The following is a 22,296-nucleotide window of genomic DNA, read 5'->3' on the forward strand; positions in this document are numbered from 1 at the left end:
GTGGGGGCTAGGTATCAGATTGTCTGGGGTAGTGCATTCCAGAGAACGGCGCAGCATGGGAGAAGTATTTAAGACTGAGGTGCGATGTTTGGATTATGGAGGAACGGAGGGCATGTGTAGAGTGATAGACAGATAGCCCCGTACACCTCGTACACACACTGCTATGCTCTGTACACTTCGTACACGCGCGGCTCCGCTCCGTACACCTTGTTATAGCAGAAGATGAGGCCCCTCAAATTCAAAGACCCCATCTATGCTATATAAGTCTGAAAGTTACTTTAGGTCAAAATAACACAAGCTGTGAATGTTCCTTCTTGAATCAATAATGCGTCCTTGCTAGTCATCAGAATGTATCTGATTAAATGTGTCCGATTGAATGTTTCAACACAAGCACGAGAATAGAAATCAGTCTTTGTGTGCTAAAATTGTATAATCAAACCATATATGGTAAATCTGTTTCCTGCCTTCAGAGTGGATATAAAACCCATGCTTTGTAATAAAGTTTAGAGCTTGTTTGACACACATCCTGTCCTGTGTCTCAGTCTCTCCGAGCTCATAATCCAAAGGATAGAAGACTCAGAATGCAGTGACCACAGCTGGCGCCCGAACAGGGACCTTGAGTTAATCTACCCAGGGGTGCTCGACCGGTCCGAGACGTGGGACGAGTGAAGCTCTCTGTTGGTGATATATACAGCGCTGAGGTAAGAATAACTGTTATATTCTACCTAATTATATCACTGCATAGAAGAGACTCCCTCACCCCCGAGCGGTAGGCTCCCCAGGTAATTCACAGATTGTTGTCTGGCTCAGGTCCCTTTGAACCAGTAGAATTCCCTCAGATCAGTCCTGCCTTCTATCCTTTGGAAAAACTTAAGAATGAAAGTATGGATCCGATGATTGTGTTGTGGGTGTGTCTCGGGATTGGTGTTTTTGGTCTGTTTTTCTGGTTGGCGTATAAGTCCTGGAAGGCTAGTAGTGGAATGGTTCAGAAACCTTTGTGGCCCATTGTCTAAGTGACCATTGTCTAAGTGACTGAGGGGTCTACTCTAAGTGAGGAGAACCCAAAAAAATGGGGAACCAAAATGCCAAGGAAGGCATTATAGTCAAAGACTTAGTGGTACGCAGAGAAGGGAAACAGGCACTGATTGGAATTGACAAAATATTGTGTAAAGCGGGAATGAATGAGAATGGAGAGATGAATGGAGAGAAATGGAAATCCTTCTTTAACTGCTATCATGGATGGCTGAAAGATAAGGGTCTGTTGAAGACAGTGGATGTATGGATGATTGCATGCGCTCATTTTAAAGGAAAAATTGAAGAATTAGGAGACGGACGTTACAGACTGACAAAAACCGGAGTGACAGATTTTTCTCTCTGTCCGCTCCCGACGTCACCCAGCTCACCCCCACCCCAGTACCAGAATTCTCAGGAACCCAATTGTTGGGTTTGCCCCAGATGTGGACAGCAGAACCCCTTGACAGTAGACATCTGTGTGCCATGTGGAGGACCGAGACCCCACCAAGCTAGTCTATTCCCAATGAGGACGGTAGTTGTGCCAGGAGCACCGGGAGCAGCAGCAGCAGCGGGGGGGGGACGCAGTTGTTCCAGGTCAGGAAGCTCGCACAATGTTAATGTATAGACCATGGAGTCCTTCAGAGCAGTTGGCGTTGATCTCCCAGCTGCCAGACCCATCCCAGTCCCCTATGGGTTTCGCTAGAATGATCACCACCATACAGGATACGTACCATGCCACTAGAATAGATCTGCAAGGGGTAATTAAGGGGAAATTGGCAGATGAAGCTCAGTATGACAGACTGACGGACAAAACTTATAAACAATATGACAATAGAACAGGCCCTGATGTAGCGGAGGCTAATGATGCAGCAGCCGGGGTTCTGTACGTAAAAGCGTTGGTAAAAGCATGTAAAGACAGGCAAGCAGAAAAGCAAGTTACACTAGAAGATAGAGTGCAGGGGAAGGAGGAAGATCCTAAGGATTATTTCAATGCATTAAAGAAAACCTGGTCAGAAATGGGGTTCAACCCCAGAAATAAGACTAGTGAGAGGGTATTAGCAAGTGCTTTCATGAAGGAGAAGGAGATTGCAGAGAAGGTAAAAGCAAGAAGACCGGACTGGAGATCAGTGAAGGCAGAAGATTTAGCTAGAATAGCTCAGGGGGCACAGCATGACATAGGGCAGGCAAAAAGAGCTGCCAAAATACACATAGTAGAGACGACCCCCAGAAACAGCAGAGGCATAGGACGGACTGAAGGAGGAGGACAGAAACTGTGTTACGGATGTAAAAAGCCTGGACATTTTAGAAAGGACTGTAGGACCAACCCGTATCCAAATGCTCAGAGTACGGATCCTCCAGCCAAGCAAACAACGCCCCCATAGGATGAAGGTAGCTTGCACATGAACCCCTCATCTCCTTACCCCCAACTCCCAGTTGTATAGTTCAGGTGAACCTACCAGGGGGACATGAAATCGATTTCCAAGTAGATACGGGGGCCGACAATTCAGTAATTACGCAAGGTGATTGGCCATACACTGACACTGATTTTTCACATCATGTCATTGTCACCCCCTTCAATTCCCTGTCTGTCCTGCTCCCTGTCACTAAGAGAATTCCCCTGCAAATTCAAGGAGCTACTGTACATAGCCAGCTCATGGTATCGCCCCGAGGCCAATGTAATCTATTGGGAAATGATGTGTTGTCCCAATTACAAGCACATATTGAGTATCATCCCGATGGCACTGTCACGATGACCCCAGGTTTAAAACCAAGTACCCTTTGCAAAATTATGTCACTAGATCTTGCCAGCATAGAAGAGACAAATGAGTTTCCCCCGATATTGGAGCATGCTGTGCCACATGATTTTTGGGCCTCAGACCAAACAGATGTTGGTAGGTTAAGAGTTCAACCAGTAATGGTAAAATTAAAACCAGGAGCAATCTTGCCTCAACAGAAGCAGTATCCCCTTAACTCGGCTCAGGAGAATGCCATAGCCCAGCAAGTCCAAAAATTACTACAGAGGGGAGTCCTAGTCAAAACCCAGTCCCCTTGCAACACTCCCCTGTTCCCAGTAAAGAAAAAGAGCGTGCCAGGACAACCAGCCCCATATAGAATGGTCCATGACCTCCAGTTGGTTAACAAAGCCACAGAACTTCTAACACCAGTTGTGCCCAACCCGCATACTCTTGTGTCACAGATACCTTCTAACTCTCTTTGTTTTTCAGTGGTCGATTTGGCAAATGCATTTTTCAGTGTACCATTACATCCTGACTGCCAGTACTTGCTTGCTTTCACATTCCAGGGTAGTCAATATACATGGACAGTGTTGCCACAGGGTGCCCAGAATTCACCCACAATGTACACTGCAAGTCTGCAGGAAATACTGGAGGGATGGTCTGAACCACATATCGTTGTTCTGCAATATGTCGATGACCTGCTCATTTGTGCCTCCTCCAGGAAACAATGTCATAGTCCAACTATATCGCTTATGTTGTTTCTCTATCACGCTGGCTGCAAGGCATCGAAAGATAAGCTTCAGTTTTGTAAATCTTCAGTCACCTGTTTGGGACATTGCATTACACCAGGAGCTCGTCATTTAACAAACGCACGCAAACAAGCAGTACAGGCATTCACAGTCCCCATTAATGTTGCAGCCCTCAGAACTTTTCTTGGACTTGTCTCCTATTGCAGACAGTGGATTCATGCTGTCTCTATTTTGATGCAGCCCCTCTATGACTGTCTTACTCCAACACCTTTTGTACTAACACCAGAGGCAATAGACTGTTTTTATTCTCTCAAAAAACGTATTTTGGCTGCTCCAGCTTTGGGTACCCCTAATTATGAGCTCCCATTTACTCTGTATCTTCATGAACAAGCCGGACATGCAGCAGGAGTTTTAACTCAAACACACGGTGATAATCAGAGACCTGTTGCCTACTTTAGTGGCAGATTAGATGCGGTAGCCAGAGGTGCACCATCCTGCGTACGTGCTCTGCATGCTGTTGGACTATTACTCCATAAATCCGCAGACATTGTTCTTGACCACCCGCTCACCGTTCTAACACCTCATGATGTCTACACTATATTGAACCAAGTGCAACCCGCTCACCTCTCAGCAGCACGTCACCTTAGGTTACAATGTGCACTGTTAATGCCTCCCAATGTTTCTTTACAGAGGTGTACTACCCTGAATCCAGCAACTTTGCTACCTCTCTCGGATCTGAAGGAGGGGTCAGGTACTGTGCTTTATAAGGAAGATCCAAGAGAGGAAGTTCCTCATGACTGTGTACAAATAATGGCACAAGAAACGGCAGGTTTACCTACTGTATTTGAACATGAATTACAAAATGCAGATTTTGAATTTTTTGTAGATGGATCCCGTCATGAGGACGATTCAGGTACTTTCCATACTGGATATGCAGTTGTCTCCCTCAATGCAGTAATCAAGGCAGAACCAATGCTCCCACACCAATCGGCTCAAGAAGCTGAACTTAGGGCTCTAACCTAGGCCTGTAAACTAGTGGAAGGTAGTATTGTTAACATTTACACAGATTCTAGGTACGCATTCAGTATAGCGCATGATTTTGGTCCCATATGGAAGTCAAGAGGTTTCCTGACGGCAGCAGGACACCCCATTAAGAATGCTGATGCGGTCCAGCAGTTAATTGATGCACTACAACTACCCAAAAAGGTAGCTGTCATAAAGGTAAGAGCACATACCAGACGCACCGACCAGGTGAGCAGAGGTAACGAGATGGCAGATGTAGTGGCAAAAACAGCAGCCTGTAAGCCACAACAAGGGTCAACAGTATGTCAGTTAAGTGCCCCTAAAAACCCCTTTGTGTCGGAGGACATCTTATCCCAAATGCAGGCTCAGGCTCAAAAGGAGGAGGTTGATAAGTGGTTAAAGGAAGGTGCATGCCTGAATGAAGCAAATGGGGTATGGGGGAAAGGGACACGACGATGCCTTCCAAGGGCACTGTACCCAGCAGCTGCCCAGATGCTACATGGGCCAACACACCAATCTAAAACGGCTGTGATGAGTGTGATGCAGAAACATTGGGTGGCACCAGGATTCTCCACCTGTATAGAAAACCTGGTACAAGGGTGCATGATATGTGCTACACATATTCAGGGTAGAGTAGTTAAAACACCACCCAAACACACCCCCCGGCCCCTCTATCCATTCCAGAGACTGCAAATTGATTATATTCAGCTGCCAAAGTCAGGATCATGGGAATATGTGTTGGTCTGTATTGATTTGTTCTCAGGATGGCCGGAGGCTTTCCCGATTGCCAAAGCCACGGCTGCGGCAACTGCAAAGAAACTGCTTGCGGAGGTGGTCTGCAGGTATGGGGTACCAGAGGTAATTGAGAGTGACAGAGGTACACACTTCACAGGTGAAATAATGAATGAAGTCATGTCAGCTCTAGGAATTCAACAAGCATTCCACACCCCATATCACCCGCAAAGTAGTGGCAAAGTGGAAAGACTGAATGGGACATTGAAATTAAAAATTCAGAAAGCCATGGCTGAGACAGGAAAACCATGGCCGGACTGTTTACCGCTTGCTCTGTTTTCAGTAAGATATACGCCTAATAGAAAGACTGGACTCTCTCCATATGAGATATTGTTTGGCAACGTACCCAGCCTAGGGTGTTTCATCCGCAAGCATTAGAAATGAATAACCATGTGCTAAGTTCCTATGTGAGGGCTTTACAATAAGTGAGGGCTTTTTGCAATAAGGCGGATGAGCTGCGGGCGCTTATATCGGAGGAGAGGTATGACATCGTAGGTATAACAGAGACTTGGCTAGACGATAGCTACGACTGGGCGGTAAATTTAACAGATTATAGTTTATTTAGAAGGGACCGGAAACAGAGGAAGGGCGGAGGAGTCTGCTTATATGTAAAGTCACGTCTAAAGCCCAGACTAAGGGAAGATATAGGAGAGGGAGAAGAGGGGGTCGAGTCCATGTGGGTAGAGATAGAGGGGGCAAAAAATAATAATAAAATATTACTGGGGGTCTGCTATAAGCCACCCAATATAACAGAGGAGAATGAGAATCTGCTATTAGGACAAATAGACAAAGTAGCAAAACATAATGAGGCGATTGTAATGGGGGACTTCAACTACCCGGATATTGACTGGGAAACAGAAACCTGTAGATCGCAGAAAGGAAAAAGGTTCTTGACAAATATCAAGGATAATTATCTCTCCCAACTAGTGCAGGAACCAACGAGAGGGAAGGCCGTGTTGGACTTAATATTGACTAATAGGCCTGATAGAATAACTGAGGTACAGATAGGGGGGCACCTAGGTAATAGCGATCATAATATTATCAATTTCAAAATGCCCTTCAGTAGGGTTATCAATAAGGGAACAACTAAAACATTAAACTTTAGGAGGGCGAAGTTTGATCAGCTGAAAGAAAACCTTCAACTTATTGACTGGGACAAAGTTCTTAATCAAAGGAATACGAATAGTAAATGGGAAACCTTCAAAAGAATTCTGAATACTCAGTGCGAGAGGTATATACCGTATGGGAATAAAAGGGCCAGAAACAAGAGGAAACCAATATGGTTGAATAAGAACGTAAAAGGGGCGTTAAATAGCAAAAAAGAGGCATTCAAGAGATTAAAACAGGAAAACAGTAAGGAGGCACTAATGTGTTACAAGGAAAAAACGAGAACCTGTAAAAAACAAATAAAAATAGCGAAGGAGGAAACAGAGAGACGTATTGCTAGGGAAAGTAGATCAAATCCCAAACTGTTCTTTACGTATATAAATAGTAAAAGGATTAAATCGAATAATATTGGACCGATAAAAAGTGATGAAGGCAAAATCATAGAGAAAGATGAGGATAAAGCTAATCTATTAAATAAACTTTTTTCGTCAACTTTCACAAAGGAAAAAGAACGAACAGGCGAAATGAGAAGTGACAGGCTTGGTCCTCCACTGGGTATGACAAATCTAACCCAAGCTGGGGTACAGAAACGCCTCAGTAACATTAAAATAAACAAATCACCAGGACCTGATGGCATACACCCACGGGTACTAAGGGAACTAAGTAATGTGATAGACAGACCGTTATATCTTATATTTAAGGACTCTGTTGAGACTGGGTCTGTACCACTTGATTGGCGACAGGCGAATGTAGTGCCAATATTCAAAAAGGGAGCAAAAAGTGACGCTGGAAACTATCGGCCGGTGAGTCTGACGTCCGTTGTGGGCAAAATTTTTGAAGGCTTTATTAATGAGGCAATCATGGAGCATCTTGATGCTAATAATCTATTAACCCCGAACCAACATGGATTCATGAGGAATCGCTCCTGCCAAACAAACCTGATTGACTTCTACGAGGAGGTTAGCTCTCGAGTAGATCAGGGGGAACCAGTGGATGTCGTGTATCTCGACTTCTCAAAAGCGTTCGATAGCGTGCCACATAATAGGTTGGTATACAAAATGAGAATGATGGGGCTGGGGGAAAATGTCTGCAAGTGGGTAGCTAACTGGCTAAAGGATAGAAGGCAGAGGGTGGTTATAAATGGAATATACTCAGATTGGGTAAGCGTCACTAGTGGGGTACCACAGGGGTCTGTACTAGGCCCAATGTTATTTAATATCTTTATTAACGACATAGTCAACGGGATAAATAGTAAAATATCAATATTTGCAGATGACACAAAGTTATGTAAAACAATTAATACAAAAGAGGATAGTGAAGACCTACAGAGGGATTTGGATAAGCTGGGTAGGTGGAGCATTAAATGGCAAATGAGGTTTAACGAGGAGAAATGTAAGGTCATACACATGGGAAGGAAAAATGGAAGTCACCAGTACTCACTGAATAGGAAATCATTGGGGAATTCAGAGATGGAGAAGGACTTGGGCATCTTGATTGATAGCAAACTAAATTGGAGTGCCCAAAGTCAGGCCGCTGCTGTAAGGGCAAACAGGGTAATGGGATGTATCAGAAGAGGTATAGCTGCAAAGGAGGAGAACATTGTTCTTCCACTGTACAAAGCACTGGTCAGACCACACTTGGAATACTGTGCTCAGTTATGGGCCCCAATATATAGAAAGGATATAAATGAGCTTGAAAAGGTACAAAGGAGGGCAACAAAATTAATAAGGGGAATGGAGGGACTGCAATACCCAGAGAGGTTGGCAAAACTAGGACTATTCAGCCTGGAAAAGAGAAGGTTGAGGGGGGACATAATAAATGTTTACAAATATGTTAGGGGACAGTATAGAGACCTTGCCCGGGATTTGTTCAAAAGGAGGGATATTACGGTAACAAGAGGGCACTCACTAAGACTGGAAGAGAAAAGGTTTCAGCACCAGCATAGGAAGGGGTTCTTTACGGTAAGAGCAGTGAGAATATGGAATTCACTGAGTGAAGAGACGGTAATGTCGGATTCACTAAACCAGTTCAAGTGGGGACTGGATGCTTTTCTAGATACCAGGCAGATTTCTGCATATACTTAAAAATAGAATAAAATAGTAGGTTGATACAGGGATTTATTCTGACTGCTGGTTTCAGAGTCGGGAGGGAATTTTTCCTCAGGTGAAGATTGGCTAAATCATTTGGGGTTTTTGCCCTCCTCTGGATCAACTTTAGCAATTACAGAACTAACAGGTCGAACTTGATGGACGCAAGTCTTTATTCGGCTTTACTAACTATGACCTATGACCTACACAAAAGGATTAAGCAAGTACATGATAATGTCTTCAGTTCTCTTCCAGATCCAGATCAAGACTCTAGCAGCCATACGCTGCAACCTGGAGACTGGGTGGTTATAAAAAGACACGTGAGGAAAAGCCTAGATCCACGGTTTGACGGATCCTTTCAAGTTCTGCTGACCACAAGCACAGCCGTTAAGCTAGAGGGAAAAGAGACCTGGATCCACGCGTCCCATTGCAAAAAGATACTAGGAGAACCAGCGGACAAAGAATGATGACATTGTTTATACTTACCTGCATCCTTGCGACCACAGGTGCATGGACTAGGTTAGGCACCATGGATGGAGACGACAATAGATTCATTAGACACCATCTTGCTCTAATCGATGGACTAAAGGAGCAAAACCAGACCATTGCTAATTGTTGGATATGTACACATGCCCCTGTGACATCCACTAGCATACCCTTTCTCGCTGTCCCAGTCTCATGGGAAGAGATAAACTTTTGGGTGAACTGTTCAGATACTTGGGCCAATAATGCCACACAGAGACTGTGGAATACCACTGTTGGGATTCCCGTAGTAGGATGGACAAAATTTCCCTGGTGGCAAGGGAACCTGACGGGTCAAATAATTCCTAGGTTGTATATAGCATTTAAAGGAGGGGAGTGGGTACCTCGTAACAAAACAAAAATTACTGATCTAGGGAAAATACCTGAACAAGGATTGAAAATAAGTTTTAATGCCACTTCAGGAAGCAGTGATGCCTTTAAACCTTCCCTGTTGGAAAGATATCTACACACTTCTAATTGGGTGAATAATGTTTATTTTAAAAACGGGACAAGTGATACCTGTGCCAAAATACCTGGCAATCTACAGTGTAATGAAAGCTCAAGTTATCAGAGAGGTACACCTACGTGTGGCAATCCTGATGCTGGCTATTGTTCCCCTATAGGTCAAGTGCCTGGGTGGTGTATGATGTCAAATGTTTCTAAGTTTGTTGATTTAGTTCACCGTCTAATACTGCAACATTCAGCATTATGGAATCTCCCCTTATCCATGGATTGGGTATGTGGAGACAAGGCTTTAAAGTGGCTCCCAGTAGGAGTAACAGGAACTTGTACTTTAGCCAGATTGACCCCCGCAACTTATATTGTTACTCCAGACCAGCTAGATCCTTTGTCTATCCCAAAACATACACTGCATAAGCGATCAGCAGACAATAAAGACCAAGTGGGAGACCCCATATAGTTCAAATAGGAGGGGTAAACAAATTTTTCAGTGCATTGTTTATATACCCTATGTTGACACAAATGTGGGATAAATTGGTAGAAGCTACGGACTATCTTGATGATCAGATTTGGGATATTTTAGAAGTAGTTAACGGATCTCTTGCAGTACAGAATCAATTGATTATTGTCACGAACCAACATACCCTTGTACTAGATTATTTAACAGCAGCACAAGGAGGGATGTGCCAGATAATAGGGCCCGCATGCTGTCAGTATGTAGACAATTCTAGTGTATTGACGCTGAAACATAAGTTAGAGGACGTTGTAAAATTAAGGAAGCTTTATGATGAGGCCAACCTTAAGAATCAGGATTCCTGGTGGGCAAACACCTTTTCCTTTCTAAATCCTGCTAATTGGTTTAAAGGTATCGGTGGGTGGTTGGCTGGTATAGTGCAAGCTATTTTACAGGTTTTGCTAATGTGTCTTGCGGTTTATTTGGTTTTTAAGCTTTTTCTAATGTGTATTCAGTGGTGTACTAAAAGAAAATATAGAGAAACATATTGATAAATGAAGGAACAAAAGGATGGAATGTTATAGCAGAAGATGAGGCCTCTCAAATTCAAAGACCCCATCTATGCTATATGAGTCTGAAAGTTACTTTAGGTCAAAATAACACCAGCAGTGAATGTTCCTTCTTGAATCAATAATGCGTCCTTGCTAGTCATCAGAATGTATCTGATTAAATGTGTCTAATCAAATGTGTCCGATTGAATGTTTCAACACAAGCACGAGAATAGAAATCAGTCTTTGTGTGCTAAAATTGTATAATCAAACCATATATGGTAAATCCGTTTCCTGCCTTCAGGGTGGATATAAAACCCATGCTTTGTAATAAAGTTTAGAGTTTGTTTGACACACATCCTGTCCTGTGTCTCATCTCTCCGAGCTCGTAATCCAAAGGATAGAAGACTCAGAATGCAGTGACCACAGTATATAGACAAGTCCACCCCACACAGCATACGGTATATAGACAAGTCCCCCCCACACAGCATACGGTATATAGACAAGTCACCCACACACAGCATACGGTATATAGACAAGTCCCCCCCCCACAGCATACGGTATATAGACAAGTCCCCCACACACAGCATACGGTATATAGACAAGTCCCCCACACACAGCATATGGTATAAAGACAAGTCCCCCACACACAGCATATGGTATAAAGACAAGTCCCCCCCACACAGCATACAGTATATAGACAAGTCCCCCACACACAGCATACGGTATATAGACAAGTCCCCCCCCACACAGCATACAGTATATAGACAAGTCCCCCACACACAGCATACAGTATATAGACAAGTCCCCCACCCACAGCATACGGTATATAGACAAGTCCCCCCCCACACAGCATACAGTATATAGACAAGTCCCCCACACACAGCATACAGTATATAGACAAGTCCCCCAAACACAGCATACGGTATATAGACAAGTCCCCAATACACAGCATACAGTATATAGACAAGTCCCCCACACAGCATACGGTATATAGACAAGTCCCCCACACACAGCATACAGTATATAGACAAGTCCCCCAAACACAGCATACGGTATATAGACAAGTCCCCCATACACAGCATACAATATATAGACAAGTACCCCACACAGCATACGGTATATAGACAAGTCCCCCACACACAGCATACAGTATATAGACAAGTCCCCCATACACAGCATACGATATATAGACAAGTTACCCACACACAGCATACAGTATATAGACAAGTCCCCCACACACAGCATACGGTATATAGACAAGTCCCCCACACACAGCATACAGTATATAGACAAGTCACCCACACACAGCATACGGTATATAGACAAGTCCCCCACACACAGCATATGGTATAAAGACAAGTCCCCCACACATAGCATACAGTATATAGACAAGTCCCCCACACACAGCAAACGGTATATAGACAAGTCCCCCACACACAGCATATGGTATAAAGACAAGTCCCCCACACACAGCATATGGTATAAAGACAAGTCCCCCCCACACAGCATACAGTATATAGACAAGTCCCCCACACACAGCATACGGTATATAGACAAGTCCCCCCCCACACAGCATACAGTATATAGACAAGTCCCCCACACACAGCATACAGTATATAGACAAGTCCCCCACCCACAGCATACGGTATATAGACAAGTCCCCCCCCACACAGCATACAGTATATAGACAAGTCCCCCACACACAGCATACAGTATATAGACAAGTCCCCCAAACACAGCATACGGTATATAGACAAGTCCCCAATACACAGCATACAGTATATAGACAAGTCCCCCACACAGCATACGGTATATAGACAAGTCCCCCACACACAGCATACAGTATATAGACAAGTCCCCCAAACACAGCATACGGTATATAGACAAGTCCCCCATACACAGCATACAATATATAGACAAGTACCCCACACAGCATACGGTATATAGACAAGTCCCCCACACACAGCATACAGTATATAGACAAGTCCCCCATACACAGCATACGATATATAGACAAGTCACCCACACACAGCATACAGTATATAGACAAGTCCCCCACACACAGCATACGGTATATAGACAAGTCCCCCACACACAGCATACAGTATATAGACAAGTCACCCACACACAGCATACGGTATATAGACAAGTCCCCCACACACAGCATATGGTATAAAGACAAGTCCCCCACACATAGCATACAGTATATAGACAAGTCCCCCACACACAGCATACGGTATATAGACAAGTCCCCCACACACAGCATACGGTATATAGACAAGTCCCCCACACACAGCATACGGTATATAGACAAGTCCCCCACACACAGCATACAGTATATAGACAAGTCCCCCACACACAGCATACGGTATATAGACAAGTCCCCCACACACAACATACGGTATATAGACAAGTCCCCGATACACAGCATACGGTATATAGACAAGTCCCCGACACACAGCATATGGTATATAGACAAGTCCCCCACACACAGCATACGGAATATAGACAAGTCCCCCACACACAGCATACGGTATATAGACATGTCCCCCCCACACAGCATATGGTATATAGACAAGTCCCCCCCACACATCATACGGTATATAGACAAGTCCCCCACACACAGCATACGGTATATAGACAAGTCCCCCATACACAGCATACAGTATATAGACAAGTCCCCCACACACAGCATACGGTATATAGACAAGTCCCCCCCACACAGCATATGGTATATAGACAAGTCCCCCATACACAGCATACGGTATATAGACAAGTCCCCCCCACACAGCATACGGTATATAGACAAGTCCCCCACACACAGCATACGGTATATAGACAAGTCCCCCACACACAGCATACGGTATATAGACAAGTCCCCCACACACAGCATACAGTATATTGACAAGTCCCCCATACACAGCATACGGTATATAGACAAGTCAGCCACACACAGCATACGGTATATAGACAAGTCCCCCACACACAGCATACAGTATATAGACAAGTCCCCCCCACACAGAATACAGTATATAGACAAGTCCCCCACACACAGCATACGATATATAAACAAGTCCCCCATACACAGCATACGGTATATAGACAAGTCACCCCCACACAGCATACAGTATATAGACAAGTCCCCCACACACAGCATACAGTATATAGACAAGTCCCCCACACACAGCATACGATATATAGACAAGTCCCCCACCTCCCACACACGGTATACAGACAAGTCCCCACCACACACACACAGCATACAGTATATAGACAAGTCCCCACCACACACACACATCATACGATATATAGACAAGTGCATAGCTGTGCTAGGGTAGGAGTGGGAGGAGCCTTCCTTCTCTTGTCACTGCTGGCCCTGCAGTGGAGCCCACCGGGGAATTCCCCAGCAGGCCAGTCCGAGCCTGGTCACATGCTGACTAGAGTCTCAGACACCTATGTGAGTTGCCCACTGATAGAAGTGGATGAGAATCTAGTCGGCATTTGACCTCAACTATTACATCATAACACCGGCTTTATCTTTTTAAAGCTTTGTAACCTTTACTCACTTTATGAATCAGCCATAGATAAAACTCAGTAAGGATGGGTTGCTACTGTGTGCAATTTGCCAGCCAGCCCAGAACAGCGGTGACCTGAGCCGACAGCAGCGACTTGAGTAGACTGTGGCCACCTGAGCCAACAGCGGCATTTAAATTGCGCCATCGCCAGGAAATGGATGACAATGGCAGTCAGGGGAATGGTGAAGGCCTGCATGGCTGCCATCTTGGTACTCCTGTGAAGTTCATCCACAGTCTGGACTTAATCTTATAAACTGTATACTGCATTACTAGAGGATTACTGTATATAGAATAAGCAGTCAAGAGATCGCAGGTTCAAGTGCCCTAAGGGGACATAAAAAAATAAAGTAAAAATGGAAAAAAAAGAAAAAAGTTTTACAAAGGAAAAAAAATAAACAAAAATGTTAAGTCACCCCTTTTTCCCCGAGGTAAAAAAAAATAAATTAAAAAAGAAACATTTTATATTGTCATGTCTGTAAAAGTCCGACCTATCAAAGCCCAAATTATTTAAACCGCACGTTAAATAGCAGAAAAATAAATTAAGAAGCCAGAATTGCCGCATTATGGTGTCACCAAACAGTAATAAATAACCCGGTATTGTGTCACCATTTTGTGAGACCCGGCATTTGTTCCATGCTTCTGCTGATGAATCTGTGCGAGGTTCGCTTTCTGCTCGCCGACCTGCGGGGGTTATTGATGCCATTCTCTGCTGTCTACAAACTTTTCATCTCTTTTTGATGCATTTTTTGGGAGGTAAAATTACCCCAAAAGAAAAAAAAATTGGGTGTTTAGATTATCTTTGCTGTTGGGCATTTGCTGTAGGGGTTAATATATTTATGATTTGATAGATCGGACTTTTTGTCAGTGTGTTAATACTAAATAAATAAATATATATATATATAATCTTTTAGTCTTGCTTTGTATTGACAAATGGAGGGAGGAAATTTCAAAGGATTTTTTTATATATATATAAATTTCAATTTTAATACTTTTCTATCACATTATTTTTTGGTCCCGTTGGGCAACTTGAACCAAAAATCCACAACTCATTGGAATTGCGACACATAAATTCTGCGGATGTCGGGAAGGGGATAAAGAGAATAAAGCAACTTTGCAGAATGCTTCCGTTTTGTGTACACAGCTCCTGTGCTGACGTAGTGTTCTCTTTTGCTTACTCACCATCGGGCATCCCGGCGCACTATGGGCCCCCCGCCTGCTCAGGGCCTCGGCCGGCACAATACTTACCTCTTCCCGTGCCCTAGACGCTAGAATGTATGGCATCCTTCCAGGTATGATGTCATTTCCGGGGGCGTGTTCTAGTTCAGCACCAGACGCCAGAGTCTCATGCAGAGACAGAGCTGCCGGTGAAGTTGCAGGAGGAGGTCAGTATCCTAAGCTGAGAAACAGGAGATTGTTCTATTAATTGCTGGTCTGATGTCTTTTCTTCTTGTTTTTTTTCGGGTGAGGGGGCTTAATACTTGTGAGTGAGGGATTTGGGGGGGTTAATGCTGGAGGGCAGTCTGGTGGGGTTAATTAATGCTTGTGGAGATCTTAGGGGGCTGTGGGGAATAATGCAGGGATAATGCGTGCTTGTGGGGGCCCTAAGGGGATGCTACGGGGTTGTGAGGGCTCTGGGGGGGGGATGCTGCGGGCTTAGGGGGGCCCTAAGGGGGATTCTGCGGTCTTGTGGGGGCTCTGGGGGGGGATGCTGCGAGCTTGTGGGGGCTCTGGGGGGGGGAATGCTGTGGGCTTGTGGGGCCCTGGGGGGGATGCTGCGGGCTTGTGGGGCCCTGGGGGGTTGCTGTGGGCTTGTGGGTGCTCTGGGGGGATGCTGCAGGCTTGTGGGGCCCTGGGGGGGATGCTGTGGGCTTGTGGGGGCTCTGGGGCCGGAATTCTGTGGGCTTGTGGGGCCCTGGGGGGGATGCTGCAGGCTTGTGGGGCCCTGGGGGGATGCTGTGGGCTTGTGGGGCCCTGGGGGGATGCTGTGGGCTTGTGGGTGCTCTGGGGGGGGATGCTGCGGGCTTGTGGGTGCTCTGGGGGGATGCTGCGGGCTTGTGGAGGCTCTGGGTGGGATGCTGTGAGCTTGTGGGGGCACTGGGGGGGATGCTGTGAGCTTCTGGGGGCTCTGGGGGGGGATGCTGTGGGCTTATGGGGGCCCTGGGGGTGATGCTGTGGGCTTGTGGGGGCCCTTGAGGGGATACTGCAGGCTTGTGGGGACTCTGGGGGGGTGTGCTGCAGGCTTGTGGGGGCCCCGGGGGGATGCAGCAGGCTTGTGGGGGCCCTGGGGGGATGCAGCGGGCTTGTGGGTGCTCTGGGGGGATGCTGCCGGCTTGTGGGTGCTCTGGGGTGGGATGCTGCGGGCTTGTGGGGGCTCTGGGGGGGATGCTGCAGGCTTGTGGGGGGCTTGTGGGGCCTCTGTATGGGGTCCAGCCTGCATATGGCATTACATGGGGACCAGGCAGTATTCTCTACGGTGAATTATATGGGATCCAGTATTTTGTATGGAGCATTATATGGGGCTCATAATACTGTATGGAGGACTATGTGGTGCCCATAATATTGTATGGAGGACTTAGTGGTGCCATAACACTGTATGGAGGACTATACTGTCCGGTCTGCACTGTGCGCTGTGAGGATTCACCGGTTTCTGAGCTATTGTAGAATTTACAATAGATATCACTCTTGAAATTTAAGAAGTCAGTGAAATGTTTGGCATTGTACTATATCTATATCTATAATTTCTCTGCTGTATCTGTGCATCATGAATGGTTTGATGTGTTAAAGGGGCCACTGAGACTCTTTCGCCCGGGGCCCACGAAAACCTGGAGGAGGGAGCATCATGTGACACTCCCTCTCCCATCATTCCTCCTCTGCGTCTGACGCAGCGACATGATGACGCGCCGCGCTGTGTCAGACAGTGGAGCTGGCAGCTGCTGAGGTGATCAGCTGCAGAGACTGAAGCAGCGGGGAACGAGGAGCGGTAAGTATGTATTTATTTTTAAATCAGTGTGTACTGATAATAACGGGTCTGAGGACTACCCTCAGGAGGGAGCACAAAGAGGACATAGCTACTGAAGGGAAGTAGCGTGAATAAAGAGCTGTACATAGTTACCCGTTAGGGTACAAGGACTGCTGCTAATTAAAATATGGTCCCCGTTGGGATTAGTGAATTGTTCCCCGTGTGTCCCTATCCCTTACCAGGCTGAGGACTGTGAGCAGCCATCCCCTATCCCTTACCAGGCTGAGGACTGTGAGCAGCCAATCCTTATCCCCACTGGCCGAGGACTGAGAGCGGCCATATCCTGTAAATAATTATGTGTTTCTAGTAATTTATAGGAGTCCTTGGTGGATTTACCGGGAATCCTTTGTACAGTTAGTGGAGCATAACCCAGGATGGACTAAAAGACTGTTAAGGACTCGGGGCAGGACAGACCCCTACCTGGTTACGTCTCCCTGTTTTGGTGAAATGGACACCTTTGTTTCCTTCAAAGACTGCACCCGGTTGCGGACATGCCGTGACCACCTTTATGTGTTTTTCTTATTGTATTATTATTGTTATACCCTGATATGTCTTTCTAAAAAAATATGTTTAGTCCCGGAGTACTAAATTTCACTAGGGGGGAATGTGGCACCCCAGGGGTCTGGTTTCCACAGTAATGCAATGTTATGTCTGAGAGCAGGTGGGAGGTCTCTTGGTCAGGAATCCTATGCATGCCACACCTCCTGCCCAGTCCTGGGAGGGGAAGGACTTCCCCTATATAAACCTGGGGCTGAGGCAGGGTTAGAGAGTTCAGAGGGAGAGTTCAGCCAGGAGGGCTGACAGGGAGCTGTGGCTCCGGCTGGGCCCAGCTCCTGGGCCATGCCAGAAGTAGAGACAGAGAAGAGAAGCAGCTATGGGAAGAAACAACAGGAGCTCTGTGGGAGCAGTGTTACAAGGAGTCAGGGGCTGGCAGCTGCAGAGCTCGCCCTGACTGAGAAGATTTCTTACCGGACCCGGAGTCCGAGGCTGTGGGGACTAACTCCTACCCAGCAGCAGAATCCGTCAGGCAGCGGATTCCAGGTCCTCTGGCCAAGAAACCCGAAGGCACGGTCACACGCATGGGACCAGCACCGCCGTCGTGGAGCGGAAGCTACTAGAAGGCCCCGAGTCACCGGCCATACGGGTGAGCACCACACGGTACACTCAGGGACGTGGGCTACTTATACCCGCCTCTAGCAAGGTAGCCAGAAGAGTACAGTCAGTTTGGGAGGCCTACAACTCCGCCTGGCCAGGGGAGATCCCATCTGCTCAAGGACTGACCAGGCCCCAATCGTTAGCCAGTACTCCGGGAGGGTCTATCTTTGTCACCAGTAAAGACCCTGAACTACACCGTACCGTCTCCGAGTGGTTCCTGCTACCCCCATCATCCACGTCGGCTGCCCTGAGGCCATACCCCTCCCATTGGGGGTTATACTATCACGCTGCACAATCCTACCACCGGCCTCAGCGGTCTGCCCTGCAGCAGCAGCTCCTTAGCTGTACTCAACGGGTGGCGTAGTCGTCCAACATCTACCGCTGATACAGCGCCACTTAGTCTGACTCCCTGGGCACGGACCGGATCACCGCCACGAGACTACAACCCTCAAATGATCCGGCTCCGGGTAAGCTCCCGCGTGCGCAACGCAGCGCGACACAGGCCCAGGGGCGCGTCACATGATAATGCCCCGTCTCATGCTGCACATAACACATCTGCATCTCTGGCTGCTATGGGCATAAAAGGGGACAAACTTATGGTGTGGCCCCCATGCTCCCCTGACCTCAACCCCATTGAGAACCTCTGGAGCATCATCAAAAGGAGTGTCTATGATGGGAGGCAGTTCACATCTAAGCAACAGCTCTGGGAGGGTATTCTGTCCTCATGCAAAACAATTGAAGCAGAAACCATCCAAAACCTGACAAATTCAATGGACGAGAGAGTTCAGAAGCTCCTTTCGAACAAGGGGTCCTATGTGAAAATGTAACATCACCTAGAATAAAGTTTTGAGTTGAAAACTGTTTGATTTCAGTGTGTAATAACCTGCTAATGCTTATAATTTCAAAAATGACCATTTTTTTGTTCTTTATTAAAATGAAAAGGTTGAAAACTCTGCTGTGCATAATAATTTGGAACATGCATTTTGAGTGCAGTTTGAGTTTTTTATTTTTTTAAAAATATACTGTTATCATAGGCAGTTTGTACAAAAACCTTTCAATTGTACTCTAATAGTTATTTGACTGGAAAATTACAATGACTGCAATTCATATAGGTAATTTGGGAAAATCTGAGAAAATATTATTTACATAATAATTTGGAACACAGTGTAGACAAGTGCATAGCTGTGCTAGGGTAGGAGTGGGAGGAGCCTTCCTTCTCTTGTCAGTGCTGGCCCTGCAGTGGGGCCCACCGGGGAATTCCCCAGCAGGCCAGTCCGAGCCTGGTCACATGCTGACTAGAGTCTCAGACACCTCTCTGAGTAGCCCACTGATAGAAGTGGATGAGAATCTAGTCGGCATTTGACCTCAACTATTACATCATAACACCGGCTTTATCTTTTTAAAGCTTTCTAACCTTTACTCACTTTATGAATCAGCCATAGATAAAACTCAGTAAGGATGGGTTGCTACTGTGTGCAATTTGCCAGCCAGCCCAGAACAGCGGTGACCTGAGCCGACAGCAGCGACTTGAGTAGACTGTGGCCACCTGAGCCAACAGCGGCATTTAAATTGCGCTATCGCCAGGAAATGGATGACAATGGCAGTCAGGGGAATGGTGAAGGCCTGCATGGCTGCCATCTTGGTACTCCTGTGAAGTTCATCCACAGTCTGGACTTAATCTTATAAACTGTATACTGCATTACTAGAGGATTACTGTATATAGAATAAGCAGTCAAGAGATCGCAGGTTCAAGTGCCCTAAGGGGACATAAAAAAATAAAGTAAAAATGGAAAAAAAAGAAAAAAGTTTTACAAAGGAAAAAAAATAAACAAAAATGTTAAATCACCCCTATTTCCCCGAGGTAAAAAAAAATAAATTAAAAAAGAAACATTTTATATTGTCGTGTCTGTAAAAGTCCGACCTATCAAAGCCCAAATTATTTAAACCGCACGTTAAATAGCAGAAAAATAAATGAAGAAGCCAGAATTGCCGCATTATGGTGTCACCAAACAGTAATAAATAACCCGGTATTCTGTCACCATTTTGTGAGACCCTGCATTTGTTCCATGTTTCTGCTGATGAATCTGGGCGAGGTTCGCTTTCTGCTCGCCGACCTGCGGGGGTTATTGATGCCATTCTCTGCTGTCTACAAACTTTTCATCTTTTTGATGCATTTTTTGGGAGGTAAAATTACCCAAAAAGAAAAAAAAATTGGGTGTTTAGATTATCTTTGCTGTTGGGCATTTGCTGTAGGGGTTAATATATTTATGATTTGATAGATCGGACTTTTTGTCAGTGTGTCAATACTAAATAAATAAATATATATATATAATCTTTTAGTCTTGCTTTGTATTGACAAATGGAGGGAGGAAATTTCAAAGGATTTTTTTATATATATAAATTTCAATTTTAATCCTTTTCTATCACATTATTTTTTGGTCCCGTTGGGCAACTTGAACCAAAAATCCACAACTCATTGGAATTGCGACACTTAAATTCTGCGGATGTCGGGAAGGGGATAAAGAGAATAAAGTAACTTTGCAGAATGCTTCCGTTTTGTGTACACAGCTCCTGTGCTGACTTAGTGTTCTCTTAGGTTACACCACACACCCATTCTGTGTCCGGCCCCCACAGATCGCCATCTCCATATATATGGGGGGATTTCCTCATGTGACGACCCCTCTGCCGATGTATACAGATCACATGTGGCTTCACCTTCAGCTTTGATCTCCGCAGTCTTCAGTTCCGGATCCCCCAGGATGAGGGATAAATCTTTCTTGCTCTTCATTCCCCTCCGTGGCTGATACAGCAGCTCCACCGCGCCGACGTTCCCCTCATAGGGAGGAATCGCTCCGCAAAGACTGTTCTCAGCCACAGGACGATCCGCCGGATACAGGAGGAAAGTTCTCCTCTCTGCAATGAAGGATTATTCAACTTTTCTGCCATTTGTAAGATCTCTGCTTGTTGTCTGAGAATAAAATCATTCTTGTTAATATCCAGAACCTGAAAAAAATCTAATCCTGACAGCAGCGGAGCATTTATTACAATGGTATTCAGTCTAGACGATCCCCCTCCTGTCCTGACCGTTTGCTACAATGTATCAGTGCAGGGAAAATCTATCAGTTCGGACTTGGTTTCCCTTACAGAGGATTGTCCAGGCCAGACACCATTGTACCCAGTGGCGTCCCGCCAATGGCGGCAGGCCACGCGACTGCTATGGGGCCCGTGAGCTGGGGGGGCCCCATAGCAGTCGCCTGCACTGTGTACCCCCGCATCGGGTCCCCCTCCTGCACCCAGGCAAGCGGCGGGGCCCTGAGCAGGCGGGGGGCTTACTCGCCGTCGGGCATCCCGGCGCACTATGGGCCCCCCCGCCTGCTCAGGGCCCCGGCCGTCACAATAATTACCTCTTCCTGTGCCCTAGACACTAGAATGTATGGGATCCTTCCAGGTGTGATGTCATTTCCGAGGGCGTGTTCTAGTTCAGCACCAGACGCCAGAGTCTCATGCAGAGACAGAGCTGCCGGTGAAGCTGCAGGAGGAGGTCAGTATCCTAAGCTGAGAAACAGGAGATTGTTCTATTAATTGCTGGTCTGATGTCTTTTCTTCTTGTTGTTTTTGGGGTGAGGGGGCTTGATACTTGCGAGTGAGGGATTTGGGGGGGTTAATGCTGGAGGGCAGTCTGGTGGGGTTAATTAATGCTTGTGGAGATCTTAGGGGGCTCTGGGGAATAATGCAGGGATAATGTGTGCTTGTGGGGGCCCTAAGGGGATGCTGTGGGCTTGTGGGGCCCTGGGGGGGATGCTGCAGGCTAGTGGGGCCCTGGGGGGATGCTGTGGGCTTGTGGGGCCCTGGGGGGATGCTGTGGGCTTGTGGGTGCTCTGGGGGGGATGCTGCGGGCTTGTGGGGCCCTGGGGGGATGCTGTGGGCTTGTGGGTGCTCTGGGGGGGATGCTGCGGCCTTGTGGGTGCTCTGGGGGGATGCTGCGGGCTTGTGGAGGCTCTGGCGGGGATGCTGCGAGCTTGTGGGGGCTCTGGGGGGGGATGCTGTGAGCTT

The sequence above is a fragment of the Phyllobates terribilis genome, unplaced genomic scaffold (assembly GCF_046119375.1).
Source record: "Phyllobates terribilis strain yellow unplaced genomic scaffold, ASM4611937v1 Scaffold_12__6_contigs__length_324123572, whole genome shotgun sequence".
NCBI classification, from domain to species: Eukaryota; Metazoa; Chordata; class Amphibia; order Anura; family Dendrobatidae; genus Phyllobates; species Phyllobates terribilis.